A 14,977-nucleotide genomic window follows, 5' to 3' on the forward strand; every position below is an offset into this window, starting at 1 on the left:
CTGCTATTAGCCACGTACTGAATGTATAATTCGAGCTTTCGATTTTGTTGACCACGTACTCATTTAATTTATGGAGACTTTTAACCAATCATCTTCGATGAAGAAGGCTAACACCTTCAACGAATCGACTTCTTGTTTAATTTTTAAACAACAACTTTTAGTGTTTTTCAGATTATCTTTGTGAAACCTGATTGTATAAGTCTGAACCTTGTAATTTTTATATTGGTCTCCCTGTTTTGTATTGACTGGACAACTCAAGTTTCATGGTGATATTTCTCTAGAAAGATGTCTTTGACTTGACTAATAGATCGAAGGCACGGATGCAAATAAGTTCTCTGCAGCCAATCACAGAAGGCTTGCGTAAGATTTAGTTTACGTTGAGCAGATGGTTGTCGAGTCAGTATAAAAATGGGTGCCATCTAGTTTTAGAGAGAAGTGATTGTTGAGCAGAGTAAGCTGAACTCTTGTCAGAGTAATAAAGAAGAGCAACTGAAAAAGCTGTTGGATCTTTGTTGAAGTGAACCCAGCTAATCCTCCCCCAAAAGGTTCCTTCAACAAAATGAACGCAAAAGGTGTATTTCTGTTTTTGCTGACCTTGCCTCCTCCTCCTCCTCCTCTTACTCCGCCTCCTCCTCCTCCTCCTCATTTTCCTCCTCCTCCTCCTTCTCCTCGGGGAAAACCTCCACCACCGCAACCGCAACCTTAAGTCTCTGATCGGAAGGCCAAAAGCGCATTGACCCTTGTTAACGTAAGTAAAGGTGGACAGCCATCAATATCAAACATAACCGACTTTAATGTGATATACATATTGCAAAATCTGCGTGTGTGTTTTAACAAGCACAATTTAGGGGCAAGGAATTTATGAACCGGAACATTCTTAATCCGAGCGCTGTAATAGACAAAGACAACAAAAGACTGTATTAACTCTTTAATCCTCAACAAAGCTCAACCTGAAACGCATCTTTTTTAGTCATTAGGCGGGAAAGGTGCTTAGTTAATTTAGGCGAGAAACACAAACGACAAATATTTTTCATTATCTCCGAGTTTTCGGTAAAAGTCAGGTTATATAGAGTGTCAGAAAAGGCCAAACACAGGCCTGAAAGGCCAAAACCACAGCAAAAGGGACAAAAGGAGATAAACGGGCCATTTGTAGTTATGTGCCTTTATTTTTCTTAGACACACGCGTGGGTGTCGCGCGTATTTGTTTTTCTTTTTGTTTTTTCTAAACAGACTTCCGAATGCAGATTTTTTAGCTTAGAAATTGTAGATCCTGGAGCTTATCGTATTTTTTTTTCTTTCTCTCTATATTATCATCCAAATGTAAATAGTTTTCATTATTATTATTTTTATTTTCACGTATGGCGGAAGGGCGTCCAAAGAGGAGCTATACAATAAAGTATGTATGTATGTACTATATGATGTCATGTATCCAAAACTAACTTCAAAAACCTGTCAAACCGGTAATACCGCCCATGACTGCCATAAGTTAAAAAAAAGAGCATGACATCATTGATAAACCTGTCAAACCAGTTCATAACCTGTTGGTAAGGCTAAAATAAAATATGACGTCATTCTATAATGAGTGATCAGGACAATAGGCGGTGACGTCATCGGCGTTAATGTATGCCCCCTCAAGTAAATGAGATTCCCCCTCGAAAATCCGGACTAAAACATTCTCCCTAGACTACTCACGGCGCATTAGGATATTCTTGTTCAATCTGTAGAGAATAATTTGACAATCATTTAGTGCAAGAATGGAGATTTTTCCAAAAAAATCTGAGATAACTTATGTTTTTTTCAGTTTTTCAGAAATTCCAGGGTCGTAAACTAATTAGTGAAAACAAAAAACGAGGAAATTTTTTTCATGACGCATCAGAATAATCTTATTCAATCTGTAGAGAATAAGGGCCTTGACTCACTGGGCAAATTTTTGTTTATTTTGCGAAAAAATCTGTCACCGATTCCCTGAGACAAGTGCACCCGGTGATTTTTAGATCCACCAAATTTTGTCAAGGCTTGGCAAACTTCAAAGACGCCGTCGTCCTGCCTAGGAGCAGGACAAATTTCGTCAGGCGTTAAATCTGACAGATGTGTTAATTTACACGGCATGATTTAAAGGGAAATGTCAATCAAGAAAATTTGATCTCTATTTTTAGTCGGAGTATTTCAGAAAATATAAAAAAATGCAAAAACGAGGTTGTACGAGATAGGATAATGACGTTATATCGCCGAAGAATTTTTTGGATTTTAAAGCCTTACAATACATAATTCGAAATTGACTCACGGTATGAAAGCGAAGCGAACAAAGAAACGTTAAGCGTTAGAAAAATGAAAAGTGCGACGGTTTACATGAAAAGTTTCAGTAGAAAACTAAATCTTTCGAAAAAAAAAGCATGGATGTCAAAAAATGTAGTTGCCATGGAAGTATGGGTTAAGCGAACAATAACACGACAGGAAATTTCTACAGATAAATTTTAAAGGAGCTACGAAGTTTGATTGCTTTTTGCTGTGATATTGACCAAGATATGGGTGCTTGAGCCGAGCAAGAGCACGAGTAAACTTGAATCCAAAAAAACAAAAAAAACAAAAACAAAACAAAACAAAACAAAACAACAAAAAAAGATTAAATATGGATGGAGTTTCCGTCCCTTTGATGTTTCTTCGAGGGGAAATTTCGGATGTAAACACTCTTATCAAAACGTCTTTTGAGGCTCTAGAAATGACTGCTTAGATGAAAGGCAGCCTAAGGTTCATTTGTCGTAAATGATAACCCGTGACAGTAATTTCATTTTCCCCAGTCTTGCAGTGCCTTTCGGCGTCAATGTGAATTCAAATTAACGCTGGTTGCGGCCAAACAAGTTTTTTTGGACAACTTTGACTTGGTCTTGTGTGTAGAGAGTAAACAGGTTTTCTGTTAATCCATAGACCGCAAAACAATCGTATTTTTTGGTTGGTCTGTCAACGAATGCGTCTGGAGCGAGTGTATAAACGGAGAGTGGGACTGGGGAGAAACTCGAAAAAATTATCTGTCTCTATGCAAACGGGAAATTTGCACTGGTTGAATTATTTTCCTGCCTAAAAAGCTTGTTTTTCTTAAGAAAAATTTAACATTTCTAGAATATTGTTCACTCAAATGAAGAGTCAGTTTTTGTTAGCTGAACTCTTGAACTTTCTTTAGAAAAACTTATGGCCCACAGGAATATTTCTGTTAAACACGTCAGCAATCTTAAAGGGGCAGTGTCACCGATTTTTTGTGCCACTTTGAATGGCCAAAAAACATATCTGAATCGATGGAATCGTCAAAATAATGGTTCAGTTTTTTTAACAATAACCCTAATAATGCACAGAAACTAGTATTAATTATATTTTACTGGGGATGGCTAGGAAGGAAATGGATTGCAACGTGAAAAAATTGGCCAGCTTTTTCAAGTTCGTCCTGTGAGGAGTAAGAGTGCTCGTATGGAAATCCGATGTCAAAAATTTTTCATAAAACATCGCTTCTGAAAAAGTCATGAATTTGAAACTTTTGGCACTAGGAAAAAGATTTTAAGAAAAAAATTGGAGGGAAGTAGCTGTGACAGAAAGCGTCCAGTCGTGTTTTGAGCTTTCCATACATTTGTCTGTATAGCTAACCAGCCGTGAACTGAAAAATAGTTCGCCGAAAAAAAAAAAAAATACAGGGAAATGTATGGAAAGTTCAAAACACGACTGGACGCTTTCTGTCACAGCTTTATCCCTCCAACTTTTTTCCTTAAAATCCTTTTCCAAGTGCCAAAAGTTTCCAATTCATGAATCTTTCAGAAGCGATGTTTTATGAAAACTATTTGACATCAGATTTCAATACAAACACTGTTATTTCAAGCCTGTTTGCCTACTCGTCAAAATGGCGTCGAAAGCCGTGATAAGGCTCATTACATTTATATGATATAATTACAAATTATAGTCGTAAACTGTAGCCCTAACTGGATGACACTCAAGAGGAAAATACTAAGGTTAAGCCTTTTTCACTGGAAAATCTGGACCATTTACAGACTTGATGAAATGTTTGTAAATGTAGAATTTACAGACTTTTTACAAGAATTAAATTCTGCCTACTTTTACTTATCGAATGCAAAATGTTTGTAAAATCTTTTTTGCAGACATTTCATACAGTTTTCTCAATGTCCTCTTTCTAGAATATCTATAAAAAGTCTGTAAAATTTAACTGAAGTAAAAATGGGAAATTTACAGACTAAATGAAATCTGCGAAGAATGCTTGTAAATCTTACTTTTACAATGATTTTCTTTAACGTCTAAAATGTCTATAAAAAGTAGCACTGGCATTTCAATTCAAATTCTCTGTAAACTGGCGCATAAAATCTCTGTAAATTGTCGTAAGCAGGTCATTATGAAATCTCTGTAAATTGTCATAAGCAGGGCATTATGAAATCTATGTTAATTGTCATAAGCAGGGCATTATAAAATCTCTGTAAATTGTCATAAGCAGGGCATTATGAAATCTCTGTAAATTGTCGTTTCATTTACGAAATCATTTGTTGTCCGCCAACTTTGTCGATCAGCTCGCTGTACACCCTGGTCTCATAGGCTCTGCTCGTTGGCCTGCCCATTGTCGGTCATCGGTATTAATTCAATATGGCGGACATGGACAGGGCTCAGAGAAACTCGTTGTCTATTTCAATGGCAGGAGCCGTTAAGTGTTGAGTAAATCCTCTAGGAGTAACCATTGGTTAGGAAGTGTCGGCGAGAAATCGTTGCAATAGCGATTTTGTGTTAACTTCGAGACAAAATATAACTTGAGTATTAAAACAGCTGGTAACAGCAGGAACACATCTAATGACAGTGTGATCGTCATATCGCTACTTACTTATATCTTGATTAAGCCGAAGCGAGTCGAGGCAAACAGTTCGGCAGGTTTTAGGAGAATAACAACTGTCAGTGTCATAACTGAACCGTGTTAGTTCTGCTATAGATCTAAACGAAGGCTATAAACTGACTTGTTGTGTAATGAGCAAAGCGGGTCTGGTTTACAACTATACTAAGAAGATACCGAAAAAGCTACTTCCGGTCACATTCCTGTTTGCGTACCACTAAAAGGATGCCCAGCATTATCTAAGTCTATTGCAGTTTTATTAATTTTCAAGGCCATAAACAACAGGAAATAACAAAAATGGAAAGAAATTTGTACACATTCTGCCGTACAGTTATAGAAAATACTATGTTTTTTTTTTATAAATCTGGATCCAAAGAAAAGTCACAATATGGCAACGATGCCTTGTTGGAATTCGATGAGGAAGTAAATAACAGAGGACGAATGAACGAATTTTCACACCATGGCAGGTCACGCATACAGGGACAAATCTCACAGCTGAATAGGCACCAACTAGAGGGGCAAAAACTTTTCTCCCATGTTATGCAGAATAGATGGCCGTTTGGAGGAACAGCAAGATAAGTAACTATTGCTTTTAAAATACCATCAAAACTTTAGATTTGTTTCAAATTGATTTTCATCAAGGGACAAAGGATGCTTACAAGAGTATATATGACACCTCTCGAAACTCAATGTAAGCTTTAAGTGTCCAGAATAGTAGAATATATGGTTTCGTGCCGCACTCAATGCGGTTACGTTTGTTTTAAGAATAGCTTAAAACAGGCATTGCTTCTTTAAGTTTGAATGCAAATTTTAGTTGATGGACTTGAAAACTAATTAATCTGCAATAAACTTAGATAATGCTGGGTCATTGTGTATTTACTGGCACATTTGTGTTGAGCATCCTTTTAGTACTAGTACAGAAAGCGGAATGTGACCGGAAGTGGTTTTATCAGTATCTTCTTAGCATAGCTGTAAAGTGAAAAAGGCTTAACCTTAGTGCTTTCATCTTGATTGTCAAATAGTTAGGGACACACTTTACGACTATGTTGGAATTTTGTTACTTCAAAAGTGGGCGTCAAAGATAATCGGACTTAAAGTTGGGATATTTCCGGTTTGTCGTTATATCCCGATAAGAGCCACAACGTTAGATTACTAACTTGTTTAACATCAATATTCCTGTGCCCCATACTGAATTTAGCTAAAGAAAGTTCAAGAGTTGAGCTGACAAACTCTTGGTTTGACTGAATAATATTCTAGTATTGTTAGCGAAGTAACGAAAAGTGATCAAAATTGAACTAAAAATCAGCATCAGGGGACCCCCACAAGGCTGTTATCTAGAACTCAGCCCAAATAAGGTAATTGAAGCTGAAACGTTGGTATATTGCACAAGGCGTCACAGTATGTATGAATGCCAATTTTGAGCAAAATCGGCCGACCTTCATTTCCAAGCTTGCCCCCCTCCCCCTTAGAAAGAAGCTCCGCTTAAGTTGCGTGCACAACTGATCATTCACATATTCATGCTACCTGTTGTCCTTTGCAATGTTCGTCTTGTCTGATGGAAGTGGGCTAAAATGTTCTTAATTTTTTTGGGCATTTGGAGGCCTGGTATTAAACTTTGAAGAGAAGAAGATTGCGAGCAGACAAAGTTTCCACTGAAACTTGACAACGCGAAGAAGTTATCAAGAGAGCATGCAATTAGTTCGGTGACAGTTTTAAAAGATGGGGCCTCATCATTTCAAATGATTCAATTTGTGCCTCTAATTTTGCAAGGATTTAAACCTTGGGACCGACGAACATTTCAAAAGTCAAAGTTCCCACGACATTAATACAAAGTTAATCTTATATTTAGGACAAGAAATTACATAAGTGTACACACAGAAGAAGCAAAAACATTCTATACGTTTTCTCCCTTATTTTATTGCCTCGTATGGGTTTTCTCTGTCAGTATCAGCTAATTCTATCATCAACCCACTTCTTCAAGTAACGGACCCTGGCTGTAGACGTCAGAGAAGCTCATCTAAGAACCTGCCAAAAAAAAAGGCGTTCAAAATGCTCAAGTTCTTTCCCTAATTCTACCGAATATGGCTCTGATTTCAGTTCTAACGCGAGTGGTAGTTTTGAAGACAATGGAGATGATTCTCTTTAAAGTAAACAGATAAGTTGGCGTCACATTCTCAGTACTCGTCCCAAATCTTCGTGTGGTTCGCGGACATTTTTGAATTGAGTAATCAGATGGTGGCAAAATGAATGTGAAAATGACGCTTGTAATAATCAAACTTTCCGTTCGAATTACAATTTGAAATTTGGCATAGGTACTACTTTCTTCCTATACTTTCAAATGCAGAAGACAAAAGGAAAGTTAAAATTTTGATCACAGCACTTTAAAAATAACACATATTGAAATGAAATAAATAAATAAATAATAAATAAGTTGGTAACCTTCAGATTCCGGACTAAATTAGAATTTGTAATTGAATGTTGGTTCCAAAGCAACGGGGAATACCAGACCACCTAGAGAAGAAGAACATCTCGGGCCAAGGAAGAGAACCAACCACAAAGAGGTGAGTGCTCTCACCACTGCACCATCTCTGCTTCCCCCTTCCCTCTATGAAAGGTAAATAATTTCAGAAATTGGAAGGCTATAAAAACAGTGTTTGGAATATAAAATAAATTCAACTCTTATCTCATATTTGCTGGGTATAAAGGTATCTGTTTTTTCTTTCCTGTCCATCCCCGCGTAGTTTTCTTGGTTCACTGGTCACTTACTTTGAACGTAGCCATTGATCCAGTTCACGTAAGAGCTCACTCGAGCGTATACAGAGAACGTGTCTCCGGGACATGTTAGGGATGTCCCCCAGGATGTCGCTCCACGGACGACCCACTTGTCACCCTCCAAGCACGACAAGGGGCCACCGCTGTCACCATTACAGGTACTGCTTCCCTCTCCTCCGACACAGACCATGGAGCTTTCATGCACTCTTGCTCCGTTTATATTCCGGCACTGGTTATAGCTGACCACTGGGACTAGGGCTTGTTTAAGGTAATCAGAGACTTGGGACAAGTTGTTTGGATCGATGCGTCCCCATCCTGGTAACAGAAGATAATGTGAATATAATTATGAGATGATAAGAAATCTAGACGAACTAAAGGCAATGAAGGAGTAAGTCTTCACGATTTGTGGAATAGCTCTTGGAGAGTTATGGTTTTGAGACAATTTTTATGAACTTTGATAGGGAAGTTCTTGCATTGTTCAATCAACAGTTTGGCTTACTAATTTCTCCTAAGGGTTTATTATTGCTGAACGGCGTGTCGAAACCCATGGGACAAAATTCATGTTTTGAGCCTGAAATGTCGAAGAACTATGTAAGAAAGTATCCCAGAGAATAGCAGTGCTCAGAAAGATAAGGACTGAGATCCCTATTGAACAGCGCATACTATTCTATAACTATTTGGTCAAACTGCTCAGCAGATAAGTTATATTAACGAGAATCCTCGAGCTGCAAAAACGCACTGCTCAAGTAATTTTAGTAGCTAAAACTAGATCAAATAGCGTAAGTCTCTTGAAAAAATTGCTATTGGCTCCCGTTTTATGAAGAAATTTAGCTTAACAAGTGTACATTAGTCCTGAAGCGCTTACAAGGAAGCTGTCGGCCTGCCTACATGTACGACCAGATTTAGACACACGCAGTGGACGCTATAGTGCCTTAAAACTCGTCTGCACTCGATTTAATCGTTAAACTGAGGGAGGAAGAACCTTTGGCGTGTCTGCGACCAGACTCTGGAACGCATTGCCCAGTAATCTGAAGAAAGAGGGAATATCTGTAACCTCTTTAAGTAAGGCCATTCATGGCTATTTTTTAACGAAGATAGTCGAGAACCCCGGAGAGGAGGGGGGTGGGGGTACTTGGGTTCAGCTTTGCTGGGTATGTGCCGCTGGCCTCTCAGAGCCCCTGCCCCATTATAATCTATTTTGTGGCCAGTTATGTACCCCATCTTAGTCACTTTTGGGAAAACGTAATTTTCGCGATCCCAACTAAGTCACTTTCTATTTATGCATTTACTTTATCAACCCTTTAAATAGGTCATCCTTAAATTGAATGAAGAACACCTTCTTTTTCACTTATAGTACAAGCATTCTGGTACGTTTGCTAACCGTAAATATTTACAAAAGTACCGTCATATATAGTCAGGTGATTGTTACATTTAATAAACAAAACTTTGTGAATTTTTTAACCGAGACCATTTTGAATCCCTACTTAATAATAGAATTTTCTCACCCCCAAAATCCGAAAATGTGGGACCCCATTCTAAAACTCTATTGAAAATGCAACCCCATTATAGTCAATCGAGTCGTGAAAATGCGACCCCATCCAGCACTTCCCCATTAGCCTCTTATAAGGAAGTACCCCCACCCCTCCCGGGTCGAGAACTACGACATACAATCGACATACAACGAACCAGGGCATCGAACAAATATGGACGTCAACTTCGCAAACCTCGTTCCCAGGCCCAAGAGGGAAGGGTAGTGCCTGCCACTTAAAGACATCGCATTTATCGATGAAAGATCGCCAGCAACCTTCGGCATTCCCAACTTTTACGGAAAATGGACTTACTTACTTACTTACTTACACTACCGTACACGATGACAATGTAGGTTTCAGCTTCTACAAAGCTGAAACCACAAAAATGGCAATCAAACCTCTATTTTTTTGTGGATTTCCAGTAACGTTGAGGCATCAGTTCAACAGAGTCTGCAGCACCAGTAATGATTTTAGCTTAAGCTTGACCTTTCCTCTCTGCATTGTGAAATACAATCTCTCAGTCAAAAACTAATTTCTTCGCAGTAAACTGTCCGATTTACCGCTTTCTGAAAACGAGTCCAAAACATGTAAACAATATGGCCGCTGAAAGAAGCATTCTTTCCAGCGCCCAGTTCACGGCTATGTGACGTGACACTGGTAGAAAGACTCCCTCCGCTCCCTCCTGATCCTGATGGATTCTGACTGGACCGTTCTTGTTGAAGACAATAACAACAATAGAGGACAAAAATATCCCTTCTAGGAGAGAACGGAGTTTAATCCAAGTTTAAATAATTTATTTATTACAATTTGTGACTACGAGGGAGAAAAAAAAGATACCCGACCGAAACTTTGACGCGGTCTGTCCTGAGGACATCCCGCGTAATAATTTCGTATGTTGAGTTTGGTAAGAAACCTGATCGGTTTTTTGAGGCATGAAAGAATAGCGAAGGTCTGAAAAGAATTCAGACTTGAACGAGAATGTAATTTTAGAGAATATCTGTACCATGCTTCCAAGCCAAATATACATAGGATCTGACCAAGCGGGCCACAGTAGACTGACAGTTGCTCTTGATAAATCATTTTCAGTAATTACCTGTAATATAGCATATGGCATCTTCACTGACGCGTGAGTCTTGGGCTGGCAGGCAGACAGTTCCAATTTTACGGCCAAGGGTTGCTGGACGCGATAGTTCCACAAGTCCAACATCGTTACGAGCAGTTCTCCTGCTGAATTGTGGATGGGGGATGACGCGTGATACTCGAAATTCTTCGCCGTCACCAACCCTTTCATGAGCACCTTAGTTTGCCATATACACAACATTTACAGCACAAGATGGAAAAAATGAAGAAAATTAAGGAAAAAAGTTAAATGACGAGAAAACCTGAAAGAAACCACGAGGCTTATAACCATCAGGCTTCCTCACTTAAAATAACTAGTCTAGTCTAATATATGAATTACAATATCGACTTATAGTAGTTAACTTTGACTGCGCATACGTACACACATACACATACACACATAGATATTAAGTAGTTTAGTTAAATTGATAAATTACAGCCTTATAGAAGTTAATACTTAGAGAGAAGTTCTTTAAGCTTTTTTTTTTTTTTTTAAAGAAGCGGAGGAGGAAGAACTAGTTATATCAGAAGTTAGCGAATTATAAAATTTTGGACCTTGAAAGTAAACTGAAAACGTCCTGGTGTTCGTTCTGCAGAGTGGCAAGCGGAAAGACTGAGCATTCCTAGTATTACAATTATGGATTTCAGGGCCGTACCTAGGATTTTTTGTCTGCGGGGGCAAACTCCCCACACCCTCTCAGGGGTCTCCCGTATACAGACAGGGTTTCTAGTTGGACGTTTTTGTTTTCACCCTTACAGAAAAAGTTGCCTCAAAGACCTTTAAGAAAAATGAAACACTGATGCTTTTTGTCTCAAATTATCATGACTTTTTATGGCATAAACACCTTGTTTAGCTTGAGGGAAATTTGCCTCTCATTTAATGGTAAATTTAAAACACAGTCGATGCACTGCTGTAAATAAACGGAGAAAATCACTGAGCCCCACAATTCAAACGCACTATATATGACAGTGGAGCGAAACAATTACAAAAACACTGTCGTGATTCTAGAACAATTCAAGCCTTTTATTATTGCGACACGTTGCATAGCTTTATAACACGCTACAACGATTACTAGAGAACCAAAAAAACAAATAGCCGTGCCAAGAAACACAACACCTTTTATTATCCGGGCCCGGTATTACAACAACTACGGAATTAATTTTCTAGCACGTTCAATCGGCAAGCAATGATTAAGTTCTGTCCTAATTAAAATTTCACAAATCTCAACAACAAAGGAGCCAAACCAATCCCAGCTGAAATGCCCTATGTGACATAAAAATACCGTCGTTGAACAGAGAGAAAAACAGGTCATATTCAAAATAAAGAGAATTCAAAAGAGGAAAATCAAAACTCATTAGGCACAAATGAACTTTGATGTTGAACATACGCTGGTTAAATCCAAGGCTCTATCAAATCCTTCAAACCCGCAACAAATACTTGGGAGTCACGCAGGCTTAAAAAACCAATTTAGCTCTAAAAAACACAAACTCTTATAAGCCAGATTTAAAAGGGCTGAAACGCGCGCCAGGGAGTGGCATAGGCTTGTCAGTCTTTATTAAAACACCAAATTCTAAACCAAAGGAAGCCCAAATTACAAAATCGTTATTTTCATGAGAAAGCTCGTACTGGCTTTTGCCTCGAAAGATTTTCCAAAATAATTATTTGGAATTCCCATTGAAGGAATATTTTTTCAGTTAATTAGTCGATTTTCTCATGATTTTGGAACAACCTACAAGAAAAAGCTCATCAAACTCAAACACTATGTTTGAAAAAAAAGGGAGTTTTCCTAGCGGGGGCAGCTGCCCCTTCTGCCCCCCGCTATGTACGGCCCTGGATTTGACTATTCAGTAATAGTTGATAAGAGTAAATTAACTCAGGTGATAAATGGAGGGCAGAAGCAGTTCATCAAATAAATGAGAAAGTTGGATGAATAAGGAAACAAAATAAGGTTAATAGCTGAACCCCCTGGCAATGCTACGTTTCAATTACCTCTTCCCCCCTCCAACTTCAATGGTTCTTTCACCTTCACCTCGCGGGACATTGTTTAAGGTTGCTGGTTGCTTAGTCTCCTCCGCAGCCAAACCGTTTTTGCAGAGGAGCCTTGCGTGACGACACTAAGAATGACTGCGTAGGGGATTACTGGTTGCTATAGCAATCCCAATGTCCTATGAGGCTATTCAATAACCAGATAATGATCAGATTTTCCTAGGTTTTTTTTGGCAGGAGAGGGGAATGGGGAGGAGGTAAAATTTGGAATCGACCTATGACTCAAAGAATGCATTTTTCTATAACATTGAGACTTGACTGAGACCGGTATGCATCACGCCCGAGGGCTCAGACGGAGGTCGTGGACCCTGGAACTATTTGAGGAATGAGTGGGCGCCAACTATGTGATCCCTGTCCATCCGGGTTCATTTATGTTCATTGTCTAAACATAAAGCTCTTGAAGCAGCTCTATTATTTTTTCTTCACACAAAATGAATTGAATTGAATTGAACTGAAACTTACCCAGAACCACTGAATACCGATTAGGGTCACTGATTTTGTCGATGCAATGTCCGGCGGTTAAAAGCCAAGTTGTGGATAGAAGAGAGGCGCCACATTGGAGACGGCCATTAAGGCGAAGAAGCGCTTGCCAGGGCCACGAATTCCGGGGTGCTTCCTCGCCTCCTATAATTCGGCCCTCAGCTGGTTTCCTGCCACACGCTGTTAAATACAAAAACAATTGTTACAGTTGTTGCGAGTGACCGAGTAAAGAACGATGGTGTACAAGCCGTCTAAAAAAATTTCTAATTTTGTATTTGTAAGTTTCACTTGGGCAATCAAATACAAACATCAGATTGGCAAACCTTGACTCAAGGTTGCTTCAGCTACTCTTCTTTTTAGCGAGAACTTCTCATTATTGACATGAGTTTCGGAAAACATCATAGTTAAAAAGAGGCAGTGGTTATAAAGCCTGACAAACGTGTTTGTTATAAGTTTTTGCGAGCGTTTCTGGCTTTGACCATGCACAGACAACAATAGATTTATGAATGTCTTGGAGCAACTGACCAATAGAAACGTTGCTTATAACATATTCAACTGTAGTGTGAACACTAAAACAAAGGATTGTACACGGTCGGTCGCGGCCCCTCCAACAAAAATTGCAGCACCATTGCTGTAATACACGGTTTCATAACCAGTTCCTCAACAAACTATGGAAATATCCTGTACTTTTTGGCCACCCGAGTCTGATGCGGTATTGTAGTAACGAGAGCACGACACCTATCAGAAATGCTAATACGCTGAAATAAGGTAACTACAATGTACATGTTGCCACATTACGACATGTACTCTTCCTTTGGGCTCAACTGTGCCAAGATATGTTGCGATGGAATATGCCGATTTTCCTGCACATGTACTAGTTGTATCGATCGTGACTGGAATGAAAAATATGGTTCGGATCATCACGGTTGGAGTGTGCTCTATCTGGCGTTCATAACTTTTGTTTGACCGATGATAATTTCCTGCTGGGCTCGCCACTGGGCTCCTAATATGTTTATCGTGAGTTGTTAACTTTGAGGCATGCCCAGTGATCGTAATGTAGCGGAATTTCACTCTGGCGCTGGTCGAAATTAGCGAATTTTGCGTTTTCGGAAGGGAAACACACCTCTTGGAAACGGTGAATCGAAAGAGAAACTTCTAAGGGATGCTCGAAAGTTAAGCATTAATGGCGAAGAAATTTTTCTTCGATTTGTTGTTTTATTAGCCCGATGATCGGGCGGATCTCAAATCAACTTTTAATCCCCGGAGTTCCTTGGTAATGTTCAAGTGTTTCTAGGAATACAACACACAAATAATCACAGGTTTGATTGTGAATTTGTACTGAGATACTATTCTAATAGACCGATTTTTCGTTTTCCGAACAGTTCTTGCAAAATTTTTGAAAAACGTGCTGCCATAAATTCGCTTCAAAATTGACTTCAAATCGCTTGCAAGTCGCCTCCCAGCGAAAATTATACGGTTTTGCTTCTTAGGCCTGTAAAAAGACCTATCTGAATAAATTTTTTTATCTAGTAAAGCTTTTTGTGTGTTTTTCTATTTTTATTGATGAAACGTGACAACTCGGTGTAATCTTGTGTAAACAAACACGTCCTCGCAACTAGCGGATGAAATTCGCCCAGACAGAAGCCGCAATAAAATTCATTCGGGGTCCAGTTTGAGCAATAAGATCGATTCCACAGCAAAAATGTAAACACTGAAAATTTGCAACGTAACGCTTGATGTACTTCTATATTTACGTTCACTTGGATAAAGCCAAAATAGCAACTTCAGCAAGGTTAAAACCTTCTCTCGATGTTATAAAACGCGGCAAAAGCCGTCGTTTGAACTTAGAATGCTGAAAACATGCAGCAAGAGTTAGGTTACGTGGTAGGCAACCAAAATCGTTCACATGTATCAAGTTTCATTCGGCAACAACACGACTCGAGGGAAAAAATTACGGAGGTTCTTGGAAGAAAAACTGGACGCTTTCTTGTCGATTGGCAACCACGCAAAACCACTCAAAAAACCCGCACACGCCCACCTTTGCGTTGTTTCGCGTATCGGAAGGAATCAGAGTGTGTGTGTGTAATTTAATTGTTTAATTGTTTATACATAACGCATTCCTTGTAGCGTACAGTGTGTAGTTTGATGCGAGTACCGCTT

The 14,977-nt window shown here is 39.0% G+C and overlaps 1 protein-coding gene across 1 annotated transcript in view; it reads right to left on the reverse strand.

Annotated features, from left to right (window-relative positions):
• Positions 1-14,977, reverse strand: part of LOC146459469 (uncharacterized) — a 283,723-nt gene that overhangs the window by 85,150 nt on the left and 183,596 nt on the right. The gene's annotated exons all lie outside the window — the stretch shown is intronic.

This window comes from Pavona decussata, unplaced genomic scaffold (assembly GCF_977016875.1).
Source record: "Pavona decussata unplaced genomic scaffold, jaPavDecu1.1 SCAFFOLD_219, whole genome shotgun sequence".
In the NCBI taxonomy this organism is placed as follows: domain Eukaryota; kingdom Metazoa; phylum Cnidaria; class Anthozoa; order Scleractinia; family Agariciidae; genus Pavona; species Pavona decussata.